The following is a 12,524-nucleotide window of genomic DNA, read 5'->3' on the forward strand; positions in this document are numbered from 1 at the left end:
TTGGATTGGCTTAGGTGTTGCAGCCTCTGGGGCTTTTCAAAACTGTGTGTATATGAAATGACAGATCATGTGACACTTAGATTGCACACAGGTGGACATAATTTCACTAATTATGTGACTTCTGAAGGTAATTGGTTGCACCAGAGCTTTTTATGGGCTTCATAACAAAGGGGGTGAATACATACGCATATGCCAAAAATTGTTTTATGTATATATTTTTCTAATTTTACTTCACCAACAGACTATTGTGTTCGGATCCATCACATATAATTAAAAAAAACATTGAACTAAAAGGCTGTAATGTAACAAAATAGCGAAAAAGCCAGGGGAAGGGGGGGCTGAATACTTTTGCAAGGCATTGTATACATACATACATACATACATACATACAGTATCTCACAAAAATGATTACACCCCTCACATTTTTGGAAGGTGCCCCCAGAGCAAGCTGCTTGGTGTGGTAGCACTCGGCAGGAGGGAGGGGCCAGGAGTGCCGAAGCGGGACTCCAGAAGAGAAGGATCTGGGCTGCACTGTGCAAAACCACTGCACAAAGCAGGTAAGTACAACAGGTTTCTTGCGTTTAAACAAAAATAAAACAAGATTTTCGTATCATTTTTATACTGCTTCAGATCAACTCTGTGGCCATTTGAATCCATTAAAACGTATTTACATGTTTGGTCTCTTTGTTTAAGCTTCACGTTCTGTTGCTTTTTTGTAGTATCCAATGGAATTTCTCCTGTTCCAATATCTTGCATTATTCAATGTTCGCCCCTTTCTAATCCCTTCTAATCCTAAACACATCACACCGCATGGGTTTTGCAAGGCATGACTACTTCCTTGCCCATCATGAAAATATTATACCTTGGCTCGATCACAGCCATTATGTGTACAGAGACCTATACATATTAAAATAAAATTAAAAATAAATTGACATGAGTGCTTTCTGCTGTAAAAGTGCAAGTGAAATAGTATTTCTTCACATTTTAACTAAGGTAGCCTAGAGGAGAACTCTGGGTTACCTTGTCACTCAGATGCTTGCCTATTCCTCACATATCTAATTACAGAATATTATGTAAAGTATCCTGTATTAACAAACCAGAAGTTGAATTTTGCTGCAGGTTAATTATGGTTTAAGCCTTGGTTTTCCCTCCTGCAGCCAACTGTATTAATATAGCACACAGTTCATTATAACCGTTTTAGTGAAGCAGAGACCGTAGTTATTTTTTTGGACCAGAGTGAAATGATTTTCTTGAAGAACTACCCATATTTCTAAACCATCCCTTCTTTGATCTAAAAGGTCAAACCAAATGACGAAACCCAGAACTAGCCTTGCTATTCCACGCATACAGCTAATAAGAACGTGGTACTCAACTGACAGTATTAAGTGAGCTTGTGAAAGTCGGTGTTCAGATGAGCAAATCATACCCTTATTCCCAAGCCATCTGGTCCTCCTGAGACCATCTGCACTCATTGGAAAGATGGCAAAAAAGACAATATGTGGTACAATATGTGAATACATTGAAAGCAGTAAATCATGCTGCGCACACACACACACACACACACACAAAAAAGAAGAACCAGTACCTGCAAAATACTTAATTTGGTAATATATCTAAAATATACCCAATAATGTAGACTGAAAAGGCAATATATCAAAGCAAAAAAATTGAACCAATTCATAAAAAGTTGTCTAATGTTATGAAGAATAAAATGTACAGTATGGGACATCCTGGTTTTACTGGTAAAATAAATGCATTTTTTTTTTTTTACATTGGCGACTTAAAGCACCAAAACATCTCCCTTAAAACCTAACTACTTCAAAGTCACATCTGTCAAAAAGGAGTATCAAGTAGTTGGCCACACGAGAGCAGTGCTGGTAATCTGCATGTAGCAAAGTCATGTTTCCTTGCATTGTTGTCATGCGATCATTATTATTAAAATATTCCATATCCTACCAGTGAGTAAAAAATACATCTGTAATAAGATGTACTTAAATTGTATTTCAAGTCAAATAATTTTTGTTTTGGATAGAATGGAGGAAGTGATAACACCTAATACTGCAGTTTGCTACCATACATTTCAAAGATCATATTAATTTTTGATAGATCAATATGAGCCTATTGATGTAAACAACACCGCCAGGAGTGCTGCCAGTCCTTGGCACCCAGTGCCCTTGCCCCATGCAGAGTGCCCCGGGTCTCCTTTGAGAGACAGAGATGATACACTCTTTGCGTTATGCCATTTTGGGACATTGTATATACACTATATTAAAAAAAAGTATTGCGACGCCCAACTTTAGGAGCACATGAACTTTAATGGCATCTCAGTCTTAGACCGTAGGGTTAAATATTAAATTGGCCCACCCTTTGCCACTAGAACAGCTTCATCTCTTCTGGGAAGGCTGTCCACAAGGTTTAGGAGTGTGTCTATGGGAATATTTGACCATTCTTCCAGAAGATCATTTGTGAGGTTAGGCACTGATGTGACTGAGAAGGCCTGGCTCGCAGTCTCCACTCTAATTCATCCTTACCGTTTGAGGTCAGGACTCGCTCATCCATTCCATCATGTTTATGAACTGGTCCAAATCATTTGTGGGGGGGGGGGGAATTATGGCTTGGGGTTGTTTTTCAGGGGTTGGGCTCCTGTCCTGATTGGATAGATTGATAGCAGCACAGCCATTGGCTCCCACTGCTGTCAATCAAATCCAATGACACAGGCAACGGGGGCGGAGCCAAGTCCTGCTGTCTGTGGCAACAAACGCAGCAGGAGGACATGGGAGTGCGCCCGCTTGGGTGTCCCATCGGAGAGGGCTTCTCCGGCAGGACACTCAAGAAATGGAGGTGCCAGGAGTACCACGGAGGGACCCCAGAAGGAGGCGGATCGGGCCACTCTGTGCATAACGAACTGCACAGCGGAGGTAAGTATAACAGGTTTGCTTTTTAAAAAAGAAAAAAAAAAAACGGAACCTTTACAATCACTTTAAGGTGTCAGCATACCAAGACATTTTGGACAATTTCCAACTTCCAACTTTGTGGGAAAAGTTTGGGGATGGACCCCTCCTGTTCCAACCAGTGCACAAATCAAGGTCAATAAAGACATGGATGAGCGAGTTTGGGGTGGAGGAACTCGACTGGTCTGCACAAAGTCCTGACTTTAAACCAATAGAACCCCTTTGGGATGAATTAGAGTGGAGACTGCGAGCCAGGACTTCTCGTCCACAGTGCCTGACCTCACAAATGTGCTTCTGGAAGAATGGTCAAACATTCTCATAGACACATTCCTAAACTTTGTGGACAGCCTTCCCAGAAGAGTTGAAGCTGTTATAGCTGCAAAGAGTGGGCCAACTCAATATTGAACCCTATGTACTAAGACTGGGATGCCATTAAAGTTCATTTGCATGCAGAGGCAGGAGTCCCAATACTTTTGGTCATATAGTGTACTTATCTACTTTTTGATCCATCTGTTATTTATTTAGTCATCATAATATAATATTGCAGTTTTTAGACCAATACATTTTTGTTCAGTTAAAAATATTATATTAATCTTATATATGATCCAAATATGTCATCATGGTATCCTACCAGACCCTCAACAATGTTATTCTTTGAGCCTGGGAGGTGCCTCCGGTCAATTAGGACCCTAGAAACGCCCCGGGGCACTGTGCTTCACCGCACCTATCCAAATCAATGAATCTATGCCAGATAACATAAGCACATGGGTGTGCAGCCAGCCCTAAGCTGCAAAGTGCTGAGCATTAAGTCTCATTGGCTAAACAGCACAGCAGACTGTCTAAAAGCTAAACTATACACATAAAAAAAAAAAAAAAATGCAAATTGTAGTAAAAAGTTACTGATTGTGGCAACAGATCCCATATCTATACAGCAGACTGGTAAATTAAGCTTTAATACAGCCAATATAAAATGTACACAAAAATTGCCTTACATGTAACATGAGAGGTTACAAATAAGCCTGAAATCTGTAATTTATTCTCTATTAAAAGTTTTTTTCCTCCAGTGCTAAATGAAACAATATTATAATATAGATCTAGATAAACATGGCATTCCTTTTTATTAACACACCATATTAAAAATGATAAAATAAGCCACAGGTCCACAGTAGAAGGCCAACAAGTACCAGTCAGGTAAATTGCAGCACAGTTAAATGGCAATTCCTATAATTATTCCATATGACAATAATAAAAATAATAATCCATTTTTATAATCATAACCCCCCTTAAAAAAAAAAAAAAAAAAAAAAAAAAAACATATACCTGTGGGTAATATGTATTATATTGTTCCAAATCCATGACATAACTAAGGACCAATAAAGAGAACATAATGTTGGTGCAATAACTTTTTAAACGTGTAAAAACTATAATTAGGATAAAAAGTTATATTTCCACATTCTACGGGCAAACAAAATAAAGACTCACCAATCCAACAGGCATTTACTCGTACCATTTAATTTGGCTGCATGATAGAGTTTGATTGTGATCACCACCTCACTAGATCCTGCCGATACCCAAACGTTAAACAAACGTTTAGATTTTTCATGTCTGTGACCGATATGTTCAAAAGCTTTTAGAAACTACAATCGGACTCCGTGCAGGAACAATTACAGATTTTTACATTGTGAGTGAATTCTTCTTTTATATATTGTGCAGTAAAAAAAAAACAAAAAAAATAAAAATAAACACAAATGCCTGTCTGAGCTGTTTAAACAGGCCCAAGCAAAACAAAAAGCTAACAGGAAAGTAGTTTGATGTCTAGTTTCAAGAATCCTTTGGCACAGAAAGAGTGAAATGCCTTTTCGAATGAGCTGCCTTTCCTTTTGAAAGCATGAAGAGGTACAACAGTGCAGTTGTCAGCAGTGCTAATCATATCGGCAAAGCCTCTTTTCAGCTGCACACCTAGGTGACCGCTGCACTAGGATTAGCTGTTGCCGCATTTAGTACAGTAAAGAGTTTATCTTCATTGTGTTTAATGGATGATTGTTAAGACACTCCTTCGGTATACATTTTCTCTCTTTCCAACCACAACGCACTGTCTCACTTGATTCTTTTCCAAATCTAGCATTTAGTCTCGTGCTCTGAGAACATTGGTGGCTGTCTGCTGAAGTGCTAATGGTCCATGTCATGTTTATCGAAGCTGGCAGAGAGATCATGCATTCCAGGCATCCGTTGCTCCCAGAGACCAACGCAAAAAAAAAAATCAAACAAACATTCTGCTCAAATGTTTAAAAAAAAGTATATTATTCCACCATTTCACCAGCATTAACTTTCTAAATATTGCCCACAAAACATCAGGCATGTTTTTCACGAGTAAAAAATAAATAAAAATGTCCATACAATTTACAAACCGCAAAAACAAATTGACTTTGCTTTACTTATCCCAAGCAGTAGTGCCTGCTGCTATAATTCATACTATGGTTCCCCACCCACCTTTCTGAAATTCCACTGCAAGTTTTGACTTTCTGAAAAGACCAAACTTGCACAAGGCTAGGAATTTTAATAGCCCCATGGTGACAACACTTAAATATGGTAATTGTCATTCAGGTAGCAAAACTGTGGGGAGGCATGGACAGCCATATGTGTCCTATACACAGATTTCCCAGGTATTCAAGGCTCTTTTTGGCAGAATGGTGTGGCAAGGCACCATGGCAAAGCAGACACTAGTGGTATTTCCAATTCTTAATGTCACACGATCTTATAGAAAAGGTATAGGCAACACAAAATTTCTGTAAAAAAAAACAAAAAACAAAAACAAAAAAAAACACAGTCATTGAAATTTAATTTCAGGGGGAACAAAACACACAATATAATTACCCAAATATAAAAGCCAAGGTTGCACCAAATAAAAAGATACCCAACATGTCAAACTTAAACATGTCGGTATCCTATATTTTCCATAGGCGACACTTTAAAAGCTCCTGTAGGTCATCAGTTTAGCATTATAAAAGGAGGTCTGGTGCTCGAATTATTTCTTTCATTCCAGTGTGCGTGGCAATATGGAACGTGTATTGCAATTTACTTTTTTAGGTGTAGGCAGTTTATGTTTATAGGTGCGTATGTACCTCGATTTTGTGGGGGGATTTGTGTGTAACTAATTTGTTTACAATATATAAAAAAAATATAATTTTTGTTACCTTAACTTCCCCCCCCCCCCCCCATCACTTAGGCGACAACAAGACCCCTATGTAATGATTTTTTTTTTTGGTGACAAGTGCTCTTTAATGAGACATGCAGGCTCCAGCAGACATATGTCCACTACCCCTGTACCCAGCGGCACCCGCTATGCTGGTCCCGGGCCTGCAGATGAGCAAGCAGAGCCCAGGATACATATAGGGGGGGGGGAGGAGCACAGAGTGTGATGAGCATTAGCAGCCCCAGGCCGCTATGACGACAAGAAGTTTCAACCTGGCACATGGGGTTTGTTGAGCTCTGTATTAAAAGCACAAATGATGACGATTAGAATCTATGATAAAGTAAAAGTTTTAGGCTTCAACTAAAGGAGGGAAGGATTTAAATCCCTATGAAAACTGGTGTAACGTGTCCCCACTGGGTAAATTCAATCAAAATAATGAAAAAAAAACACATTTTTACAGTTGTCTCCCGAACAAGAGGGTTACCTGTTCCAGAAACAATGGTCTAAAAAGGTATACACTAGAAGATTTTCACATTCAAAAATTCTCAGTACTTTTGATTACCTGGCAAAAGTACTTAAATTTTTCCTTAACTTGTAACATTTAACACTTTGGAATAAAGTTTTACCCAATGAAAACCACATTCACCATTACAAATTTGGGAAACATTTCCATCCTGCTCCGTAAAATGTTCTTGTTGCTACAGTTGACAACAATGTCCTACTAGTGTATGGCCAGGACAAGAAACTGCAGGCTGCAAGGAAGTGTAGTCCTATGCCTGCTGCTGTGAGTGCTGGCCAGGAAGGAGCTTGCCCATGCTCCAGACAATGGTAAATCCCTCATCTCTATGAGTAAGCTCTGGTAGGCGAAATAAAACGCGTTGGGAGCATGGCCTTGCGAAGGTCCAGGCTGAGACTGCCACTTGTTCACAAACAGCAGGTCTGGTTCTGATATGTGGCTCCTGAGACATTCAGCTCTTTTCTAACATTTTAAGGCTCGGTTCACATATGAGCCACATGCGGCTCACAGCAGGGGTCGGGCGCATGCTGGTTCACTGTTTCAGGTCCAAATTCAGTCCGAATTTTGGGCTGAGTTCAGACCTGAAATGGACTAAAAGATGCACAGATGCAAAGCGCACCAGACCCGCTGCGGTGATATGTGAAACGGCTCCATAGAGAGCCAGTCAAATCTCCTGCTATTCCGAATTGGATGCGGTGATCCCAGCCTAACTCCTGCTGATTTATAGTGTTTATTACTTAAAATACCATAGGCAGGATAGGTTCTTAATACATCAACTACTGTAGAATATTTTTTGTTTTGTGTTTTAGCAGGAAAGATTATAAGCACATATTTCTTACAACCTCTGGTGATTTAATTTCTGTAGCCATCTGTTCTTTTTCACATCTTACTCTGAGTGGTAGGAAAAGAACCAGGTGATTAACTGAATAGCTCTGTACCTGCTTCCAAAATCTGATTGTTTCCAATGCTTTCTGCTTCCAAAATCAAGAATTTAATATAGTAGGTTCAGTGGGTGTATATATAAAAAGGTGAGGATAAACCACCATGCCATTAATTTACTGCCCTATTTATTTTAGATTGTGTTTTTGGATTTGTTTGATATATTTAACCATTTAGGCCTCAGAGAAAAATAGCAAAGAGAATGCAGTGCTGTGCAATAATAGCCTTAATGATAAAAAAAAAGTACTATTACAATCTCATCAATACTAAAAAAGAGAATTGCATATAAAATATGGTGCAATGAAAAGTAGTAAATCAAGCAAGTTCACAGTGGAAAAAAAAAATCCTTCCACCCTTGCAATACTATCAATACTAAGTATACAAAAAGAGAAAAGAATATAAAATATGACCAAAAAAAAAGAGAGGGATGGGACTGTGTGTAAAAGAGTTTGGTCTGTCTGACCTAAATAATGAGAAATAGCAAAGACACCTAGTCCAAGGTACGGCGAGAGACCCCTTAGGGTCGTTAATAGACAGACCAAACCAAAAAGGTAAAAAAAAGTCAAAATTTTTATTACAACTTGACAATATTATACTATTAATAATAATAATAATAATAATAATAATATCTAAGAACAATATATGTGAAACGTAAAAGCCATATCCAATACCCCGAATGATACAATTGTATGGACTGGTCACTATCCTGGTGATTATTTGTCCCCTAATTGTTTGCCTATACACTCGGCAATCGTGTTGGCATTTCTTTCTCCCATTCACTCAGCACCAGGCCTGGGCGGGATTGCTTCGCTCCCGGCGCTAGGGGGTCCCCTGCCGTTCCCTCCACCCCTTGGGGCGGGGCGGCTCGGGACACCCATTAATTGGCATAGTAGCCCCTTCTGGGTCTCCCCCGCACTGCGTTCCACAGCTTCAAATCCTACGTGCGCCAGTAATCTGCTCAAACAAGCATGAAACTTTTTCCTCCACCATCCTAGCCCAGTTCCATGCTTGTTTGAGCAGATTACTGGCAAACACAGGATTTGAAGCTACCTGGAAGAGGTTTTTTGCTACTTTATGCATTGGTATAGTTTGGTACGCTGGAAGCACCATTAAAATGCGAGTACCCCGATGTTCTTTTTTGTTTTATTAAAATTACAAACAAACGATAATACATTATCCAGCCTCTTTCTTATTTTAAAGATTGAGGATGTCCTCTGTGGATGTAACCGTTGAATCCTGCTGAAAACTTCTTAAAGGGGTTGTAAAGGTAACATTTTTTTCACCTTAATGCATTCCATGCATTAAGGTGAAAAAACATCTGACAGTTCCGGTGCCCCCAGCCCCCCCCCCCCTCCATTTTACTTACCTGATCACTCGAAAGTCCCGCGGTCGACCCCCAACGTCCTCTTCGCCGCTCAGTCTGGCCACTGATTGGCTAGAGTGGATGTATTGAAAGCAGTGCAGCCATTGGCTCGCGATGCTGTCAATCACACCAAATGGCGCGGCGCGCCGGGGGCGGGACCGAGTGATACAGTGAGTGGCTACAGCCGCCGGCTGTATCACGAGAGCGCGCCTGCAAGTGCTTCTCACCATGCGAGGGAGCTCGCATGAACGTGAGAAGTACTTGCTGGGGAAGCCGAGACAGCCGCCGAGGGACCCCAGAAGACCAGGTTCGGGGCCACTCTGTGCAAAACGAGCTGCACAGTGGAGGTAAGTATAACATGTTTGTGATTTAAAAAAGTTAAAAAAATTAAAAAAATTAAGTTTACAACCCCTTTAACTCAGAGCCCAGGAGTGGTTTAACAGCTAATGTGGACCAAACTTAGTTGTGCAGTCACACTGCTTGAGGTGAATGCAGTCCAACGGGGGGGTCACCTTATTGAACAGGATTTTTTTTCGCAAGAGTCACTTTATTGAGCATTATGGCACGTATGCACTTTAATATCTGATGATTTGAAGATTAGCGAGGACATTGTTTCTTTGTTTTTTTGGACACATTTTTTTTTCAATGGAAGGATTTTTTTCACTTGCTTTACTAATTTTCGTTGCACCATATTTTATATTCAATTCTCTTTTTTAGTATTGATGATATTGTAATAGTACTTTATCATTAGGGCCATTTATTGCACAGAGCTGCATTCTCTTTGCTATTTTTATACAGGTTTTTTTCACACATTATGGGATTGTGATTGATGCATAGCAGCTGTCTATAGGCACTTGATTCACCTTCAGACGGATTGTTTTAAATCACACCTGAAGCTAATTGTAGCTTAGGGCTTGTTTAGGGTAGCTCGCAGAATTTTTATTATTTATGAAGGCCTCATAGATGTATTGACATCACTCCTAGATGCCTTTACTCCTGACAGCAGTGTTTAAGCAGAAAAAACATTTGACACTTGCAAACGTGACATGTTTAGGCGCGTCAAGCGCCTGGACTTTGATTCATTTAATTGGGCAGAATAATAATTTATTCTGGCCATTTAAATGAATTAAAGCTCAAGCCCTAAACGCACCTATCGCTTAAAACTTAGAGGTTGATTTACTAAAACTGGGGAGTGCAAAATCTGGTTCAGCTATGCATAGAAACCAATCAGCTTACAGTTTTTTTTTGTGAAAGCTTAATTCAAGAGTCAGCAACCTTTTTCTACTTAAGGGCCGGATTCAATGTATATGAATGTATATGAATGCATGGAGGGCCACAATAACTCAGTGATCACAGAGCATGCCCCACAGGGGGAGCATTCTCGGGAGGACGTGCATGTACGCCCTCTCGGCAATCAGGGCCTGTGCTGTAGCCGTGTTTCGGCTATAGTGTTCGGTGGGAGGTGGTTAACAAAAACCCATTTCCATTCAAACTTTTCCAAAAAATCCTATCACATTTATACAGGACAAGTAAGCCACTACTCAATTTTCCTTCATTAGTATTTGACTAAAACTATACCGAGTCATGAGAAATACGAGAATAAGGAAGACGGCAGTTTTTAACATACTTTGCAGCAGGAGGATAGGTAAATATACGGTAACACTTCTTACTATATTATTAAAAAGAAAATGATCATTATGTTAATAAAAAAAAAAAAAAAAAAAACAACATCTTGCAGAATTATTCTTTTCTATTTTATAAAAGGACAAGCCCTCTTTAATTATATTTTCCTGATGAAGGCCCTTAAAAGTGACTGTAAAGGATGTTTTTTTTTTTTTTTTTTTTTTTAACAAACATGTAGTACTTACTGTACCTCCATTGTGCAGCTCGTATTGCACAGAGTGGCCCCTGAACATCCTCTTCTGGGGACCCCTGGCAGCTCTTGCAGCTCCCTCCCGCATCAGATAACCCCCTAGGAGAAGCGCTCTCCCGAGGGGGTTACCTTGCGGGTGCGCTCCCGAGTCCAGCATTTGCATCCACAGATACGAATGCCGGACTCGGCCCCGCCACCCGCAGCTCAAGTCATTGGATTTGCCAATGGTGGCGCTGCTATCAATCTAGCCAACCAGGACACGAGACACCGGCTAGAGCTGGTGGGCTCATCCCCAGTGTGTGAAAAAGAGGGTTCAGGTAAGTAAAAACGGGGGCACTGGGGGCTGCTGCACTGCAAGAGGTTTTTCACCTCAATGCCTAGAATGCATTGAGGTGAAAAACCACGAAGGTTTACAACCCCTTTAACTACTGTTTATTGATGTCTGTGTTTTATAATAAATATGCAGTATATACCTCATTAAGAGGTGCTCAGGTGTCAGGCGAGGAGAAAAGAGCAGTGGGTCACCCGAGTGCCGTTCTTAATGAGGTATATACTGCTTTATTATTAAACATTATTAAGCACAGGCACTGTGGCGGATTACATCTATAAACAGACAACCACTTCTCCACGGGCTGGGCGCTGTGAATTTTTCACTGTGCAACGGCGGGCCGACCCCTAGATTAATTAGCTGAAGTTAGACGCCAATTGGCCACCATGCACGGCTGCACCAGATTTTGCACTATCCAGTTTTAGTAAATCCACCCAATAGGCTAACATGCAGGGGTGTTTAGATGCAGAAAAGAAAAATGCCAGATGCCCCTAATGGTAGCGTTACAAATGTCCAGTGTGCATGAGGCCTTAATGTTAAGCTTATTTTTATATTGATGATTCAGTGGTGTTTTACACCAGTTTTATTTTTTTGGGATGGCTGGCTTGCAGGCTTGGTTGCTGAGAACTTAAGAGCTGGAACCCCAGTCTGCCTCAGCCTGGGCCAATTTTGGTAATTCTGAGCAGCAGTTGGGAAGAGACGACTTATGGCAACAGTCATATTTCTGCAGACTACGCTGCTATACTAACACAGATGGGAAAGGTGGGGGTGTTTTAATAGCTATGGCTGACCATAAAATAGTGTCAGATGGTCTCAGTAAGATATAAGTTGAGGGCAGTAAAAGTCAGTCTTTAACCGCTTGCCGACCACCTCACTCTGATATACGTCAGCAGAATGGCTTGTACAGGCAAACTAACGTACCTGTACATTGCCCTTTAAGAGACGGCCTGCGATCCTCTCACGGAGAGAAAGAACAGGGAGACACTAATGTAAAAAGGAGCATTTCCCTGTTCTGCCTAGTGACAGTGTCACTGACCTCTGCTCCCTGTGATCAGGAGCAGAGATCAGTGACGTGTCACACATAGCCATGCCCCCCCCACAATTAGAAACACTCCCCAGGACACACTTAACCGCCCCCTAGTGGTGAACCCCTTCACTGCCAGTGTCATTTACATGGTCAGGAATCAGTGCATAAAATTTTTTTTAAAACCACAGGGGTGATCAAATATCACCAAAAGAAATCTCTATTTGTGGGAAAAAAAAGAATGTCAATTTTGTTTGGGAGCCGCATCGCACGACTGCACAATTGTCAATTGAAGCAACACAGTGCCGGATCGCAAAAAGTGCTCTGGTCAGGAAG

General features: G+C 40.6%; 1 protein-coding gene across 3 annotated transcripts in view; it reads right to left on the bottom strand.

Moving 5' to 3' along the window:
* The window catches only part of CAMKK1 (calcium/calmodulin dependent protein kinase kinase 1), a 311,605-nt gene that overhangs the window by 250,064 nt on the left and 49,017 nt on the right, over positions 1 to 12,524 (bottom strand). The window contains exon 1 of one of the 3 annotated variants that reach the window (XM_077482344.1): positions 4,434 to 4,887. The exons of the other annotated variants lie outside the window; for them this stretch is intronic. The gene's annotated coding sequence lies outside the window, so the exon portion shown is untranslated. Of the gene's footprint in view, positions 1 to 4,433; positions 4,888 to 12,524 lie in introns of those variants that run through there. 3 annotated transcript variants of the gene reach the window in all.

The sequence above is a fragment of the Lithobates pipiens genome, unplaced genomic scaffold (genome assembly GCF_037356315.1).
Source record: "Lithobates pipiens isolate NorthernLeopardFrog02 unplaced genomic scaffold, aLitPip1_a1.2 Scaffold_16, whole genome shotgun sequence".
Classification (NCBI taxonomy): domain Eukaryota; kingdom Metazoa; phylum Chordata; class Amphibia; order Anura; family Ranidae; genus Lithobates; species Lithobates pipiens.